Here is a 5,000-nt window from a genome sequence, read left to right as displayed (position 1 = left end):
TTTTTGGAAATTTTTCACTTAGTATATAATAATTTTGCCAAAAAATAGAGTCAATGCCGGTCTCTGAATATTAGCAGGTTTGGGTCTGGTTAGTACATGGATGGGAGACTGCCTGGGAATACCAGGTGCTTTAAACTTTTTGGAAAATTTTCACTTAGTATATAATAATTTTGCCAAAAAATAGAGTCAATGCCCGATTTCTGAATATTAGCAGGTTTGAGCCTGGTTAGTACATGGATGGGACACTGCCTGGGAATACCAGGTGCTTTAAACGTTTTGGAAAATTTCACAAATTATATAATAATTTTGCAAAAAAAAAAAAGAGTCAATGCCCAATCTCTGAATCTTAGCAGGCTTAGGTCTGGTTAGTACTTGGATGAGAGACCGGCTAGGAATACCAGGTGCTTTAAGCTTTTGGGTTTTCTTTCCTACTTATATAATGAACGGGCGATTAGATTGGCTGATCTCTAAATAGCCTTCTCTTTGCAGCAGTGTTCGCTTACGGCCATACCAACCTGGCTATGCCCGATCTCGTCTGGTTTCGGAAGCTAAGCAGGTTTGGGCCTGGTTAGTACTTGGATGGGAGACCGCCTGGGAATACCAGGTGCTGTAAGCTTTTTGGAAATTTTTCAGTTAGTATATAATAATTTTGCCAAAAAATAGAGTCAATGCCGGTCTCTGAATATTAGCAGGTTTGGGTCTGGTTAGTACATGGATGGGAGACTGCCTGGGAATACCAGGTGCTTTAAACTTTTTGGAAATATTTCACTTATTATATAATAATTTTGCCAAAAAATAGAGTCAATGCCCGATTTCTGAATATTAGCAGGTTTGGGCCTGGTTAGTACATGGATGGGAGACTGCCTGGGAATACCAGGTGCTTTAAACTTTTTGGAAAATTTTCACTTAGTATATAATAATTTTGCCAAAAAAATAGAGTCAATGCCCGATTTCTGAATATTAGCAGGTTTGGGCCTGGTTAGTACATGGATGGGAGACTGCCTGGGAATACCAGGTGCTTTAAACTTTTTGGAAAATTTCACAAATTATATAATAATTTTGCCAAAAAAAAAAAAGAGTCAATGCCCAATCTCTGAATCTTAGCAGGCTTAGGTCTGGTTAGTACTTGGATGAGAGACCGGCTAGGAATACCAGGTGCTTTAAGCTTTTGGGTTTTCTTTCCTACTTATATAATGTACTGGCGATTAGATTGGCTGATCTCTAAATAGCCTTCTCTTTGCGGCAGTCTTCGCTTATGGCCATACCAACCTGGCTATGCCCGATCTCGTCTGATCTCGGAAGCTAAGCAGGTTTGGGCCTGGTTAGTACTTGGATGGGAGACCGCCTGGGAATACCAGGTGCTGTAAGATTTTTGGAAATTTTTCATTTAGTATATAATAATTTTGCCAAAAAATAGAGTCAATGCCGGTCTCTGAATATTAGCAGGTTTGGGCCTGGTTAATACATGGATGGGACACTGCCTGGGAATACCAGGTGCTTTAAACTTTTTGGAAAATTTCACAAATTATATAATAATTTTGCCAAAAAAAAAAGAGTCAATGCCGGTCTCTGAATATTAGCAGGTTTGGGTCTGGTTAGTACATGGATGGGAGACTGCCTGGGAATACCAGGTGCTTTAAACTTTTTGGAAAATTTTCACTTAGTATATAATAATTTTGCCAAAAAATAGAGTCAATGCCCGATTTCTGAATATTAGCAGGTTTGGGCCTGGTTAGTACATGGATGGGACACTGCCTGGGAATACCAGGTGCTTTAAACTTTTTGGAAAATTTCACAAATTATATAATAATTTTGCCAAAAAAAAAAAAAGAGTCAATGCCCAATCTCTGAATCTTAGCAGGCTTAGGTCTGGTTAGTACTTGGATGGGAGACCGCCTGGGAATACCAGGTGCTGTAAGCTTTTTGGAAATTTTTCACTTAGTATATAATAATTTTGCCAAAAAATAGAGTCAATGCCGGTCTCTGAATATTAGCAGGTTTGGGTCTGGTTAGTACATGGATGGGAGACTGCCTGGGAATACCAGGTGCTTTAAACTTTTTGGAAAATTTTCACTTAGTATATAATAATTTTGCCAAAAAATAGAGTCAATGCCCGATTTCTGAATATTAGCAGGTTTGGGCCTGGTTAGTACATGGATGGGAGACTGCCTGGGAATACCAGGTGCTTTAAACTTTTTGGAAAATTTTCACTTAGTATATAATAATTTTGCCAAAAAATAGAGTCAATGCCCAATCTCTGAATCTTAGCAGGCTTAGGTCTGGTTAGTACTTGGATGAGAGACCGGCTAGGAATACCAGGTGCTTTAAGCTTTTGGGTTTTCTTTCCTACTTATATAATGTACGGGCGATTAGATTGGCTGATCTCTAAATAGCCTTCTCTTTGCAGAAGTGTTCGCTTACGGCCATACCAACCTGGCTATGCCCGATCTCGTCTGATCTCGGAAGCTAAGCAGGTTTGGGCCTGGTTAGTACTTGGATGGGAGACCGCCTGGGAATACCAGGTGCTGTAAGCTTTTTGGAAATTTTTCAGTTAGTATATAATAATTTTGCCAAAAAATAAAGTCAATGCCGGTCTCTGAATATTAGCAGGTTTGGGTCTGGTTAGTACATGGATGGGAGACTGCCTGGGAATACCAGGTGCTTTAAACTTTTTGGAAAATTTCACAAATTATATAATAATTTTGCCAAAAAAAAAAAAGAGTCAATGCCCAATCTCTGCATCTTAGCAGGCTTAGGTCTGTACTTGGATGAGAGACCGGCTAGGAATACCAGGTGCTTTAAGCTTTTGGGTTTTCTTTCCTACTTATATAATGTACTGGCGATTAGATTGGCTGATCTCTAAATAGCCTTCTCTTTGCGGCAGTCTTCGCTTACGGCCATACCAACCTGGCTATGCCCGATCTCGTCTGATCTCGGAAGCTAAGCAGGTTTGGGCCTGGTTAGTACTTGGATGGGAGACCGCCTGGGAATACCAGGTGCTGTAAGCTTTTTGGAAATTTTTCAGTTAGTATATAATAATTTTGCCAAAAAATAGAGTCAATGCCAGTCTCTGAATATTAGCAGGTTTGGGTCTGGTTAGTACATGGATGGGAGACTGCCTGGGAATACCAGGTGCTTTAAACTTTTTGGAAAATTTTCACTTAGTATATAATAATTTTGCCAAAAAATAGAGTCAATGCCCGATTTCTGAATATTAGCAGGTTTGGGCCTGGTTAGTACATGGATGGGACACTGCCTGGGAATACCAGGTGCTTTAAACTTTTTGGAAAATTTCACAAATTATATAATAATTTTGCCAAAAAAAAAGAGTCAATGCCCAATCTCTGAATCTTAGCAGGCTTAGGTCTGGTTAGTACTTGGATGAGAGACCGGCTAGGAATACCAGGTGCTTTAAGATTTTGGGTTTTCTTTCCTACTTATATAATGTACTGGCGATTAGATTGGCTGATCTCTAAATAGCCCTCTCTTTGCGGCAGTCTTCGCTTACGGCCATACCAACCTGGCTATGCCCTATCTTGTCTGATCTCGGAAGCTAAGCAGGTTTGGGCCTGGTTAGTACTTGGATGGGAGACCGCCTGGGAATACCAGGTGCTGTAAGCTTTTTGGAAATTTTTCAGTTAGTATATAATAATTTTGCCAAAAAATAGAGTCAATGCCGGTCTCTGAATATTAGCAGGTTTGGGTCTGGTTAGTACATGGATGGGAGACTGCCTGGGAATACCAGGTGCTTTAAACTTTTTGGAAAATTTCACAAATTATATAATAATTTTGCCAAAAAAAAAAAAGAGTCAATGCCCAATCTCTGAATCTTAGCAGGCTTAGGTCTGTACTTGGATGAGAGACCGGCTAGGAATACCAGGTGCTTTAAGCTTTTGGGTTTTCTTTCCTACTTATATAATGTACTGGCGATTAGATTGGCTGATCTCTAAATAGCCTTCTCTTTGCGGCAGTCTTCGCTTATGGCCATACCAACCTGGCTATGCCCGATCTCGTCTGATCTCGGAAGCTAAGCAGGTTTGGGCCTGGTTAGTACTTGTATGGGAGACCGCCTGGGAATACCAGGTGCTGTAAGCTTTTTGGAAATTTTTCAGTTAGTATATAATAATTTTGCCAAAAAATAGAGTCAATGCCGGTCTCTGAATATTAGCAGGTTTGGGTCTGGTTAGTACATGGATGGGAGACTGCCTGGGAATACCAGGTGCTTTAAACTTTTTGGAAAATTTTCACTTAGTATATAATAATTTTGCCAAAAAAATAGAGTCAATGCCCGATTTCTGAATATTAGCAGGTTTGGGCCTGGTTAGTACATGGATGGGACACTGCCTGGGAATACCAGGTGCTTTAAACTTTTTGGAAAATTTCACAAATTATATAATAATTTTGCCAAAAAAAAAAAGAGTCAATGCCCAATCTCTGAATCTTAGCAGGCTTAGGTCTGGTTAGTACTTGGATGAGAGACCGGCTAGGAATACCAGGTGCTTTAAGCTTTTGGGTTTTCTTTCCTACTTATATAATGTACTGGCGATTAGATTGGCTGATCTCTAAATAGCCTTCTCTTTGCGGCAGTCTTCGCTTACGGCCATACCAACCTGGCTATGCCCGATCTCGTCTGATCTCGGAAGCTAAGCAGGTTTGGGCCTGGTTAGTACTTGGTTGGGAGACCGCCTGGGAATACCAGGTGCTGTAAGATTTTTGGAAACTTTTCAGTTAGTATATAATAATTTTGCCAAAAAATAGAGTCAATGCCGGTCTCTGAATATTAGCAGGTTTGGGTCTGGTTAGTACATGGATGGGAGACTGCCTGGGAATACCAGGTGCTTTAAACTTTTTGGAAAATTTTCACTTAGTATATAATAATTTTGCCAAAAAATAGAGTCAATGCCCGATTTCTGAATATTAGCAGGTTTGGGACTGGTTAGTACATGGATGGGACACTGCCTGGGAATACCAGGTGCTTTAAACTTTTTGGAAAATTTCAC

General features: G+C 40.0%; 7 non-coding genes across 7 annotated transcripts; all 7 read left to right on the top strand.

Annotated features, from left to right (window-relative positions):
* Positions 1–497: 497 nt before the first annotated feature.
* On the top strand, positions 498–616 carry LOC127947506 (5S ribosomal RNA). The gene has a single exon (XR_008151305.1). It is a non-coding gene; the product is annotated as a 5S ribosomal RNA (ribosomal RNA).
* A 635-nt stretch (positions 617–1,251) lies between these two features.
* LOC127948242 (5S ribosomal RNA) lies at positions 1,252–1,370 on the top strand. The gene has a single exon (XR_008151985.1). It is a non-coding gene; the product is annotated as a 5S ribosomal RNA (ribosomal RNA).
* A 1,045-nt stretch (positions 1,371–2,415) lies between these two features.
* Positions 2,416–2,534, top strand: LOC127948014 (5S ribosomal RNA). Its single transcript, XR_008151762.1, has one exon. It is a non-coding gene; the product is annotated as a 5S ribosomal RNA (ribosomal RNA).
* A 355-nt stretch (positions 2,535–2,889) lies between these two features.
* LOC127948003 (5S ribosomal RNA) lies at positions 2,890–3,008 on the top strand. The gene has a single exon (XR_008151751.1). It is a non-coding gene; the product is annotated as a 5S ribosomal RNA (ribosomal RNA).
* Positions 3,009–3,502: 494 nt separating this feature from the next.
* On the top strand, positions 3,503–3,621 carry LOC127947648 (5S ribosomal RNA). The gene has a single exon (XR_008151443.1). It is a non-coding gene; the product is annotated as a 5S ribosomal RNA (ribosomal RNA).
* Positions 3,622–3,976: 355 nt separating this feature from the next.
* On the top strand, positions 3,977–4,095 carry LOC127948217 (5S ribosomal RNA). The gene has a single exon (XR_008151962.1). It is a non-coding gene; the product is annotated as a 5S ribosomal RNA (ribosomal RNA).
* A 497-nt stretch (positions 4,096–4,592) lies between these two features.
* LOC127948247 (5S ribosomal RNA) lies at positions 4,593–4,711 on the top strand. The gene has a single exon (XR_008151990.1). It is a non-coding gene; the product is annotated as a 5S ribosomal RNA (ribosomal RNA).
* The last annotated feature ends 289 nt before the right edge of the window (positions 4,712–5,000 follow it).

The sequence above is a fragment of the Carassius gibelio genome, chromosome A25 (assembly GCF_023724105.1).
Source record: "Carassius gibelio isolate Cgi1373 ecotype wild population from Czech Republic chromosome A25, carGib1.2-hapl.c, whole genome shotgun sequence".
Lineage (NCBI taxonomy): Eukaryota > Metazoa > Chordata > Actinopteri > Cypriniformes > Cyprinidae > Carassius > Carassius gibelio.
Note: the sequence above shows the minus strand (reverse complement) of the source record. Positions and strands in the feature narration are given on the sequence as shown.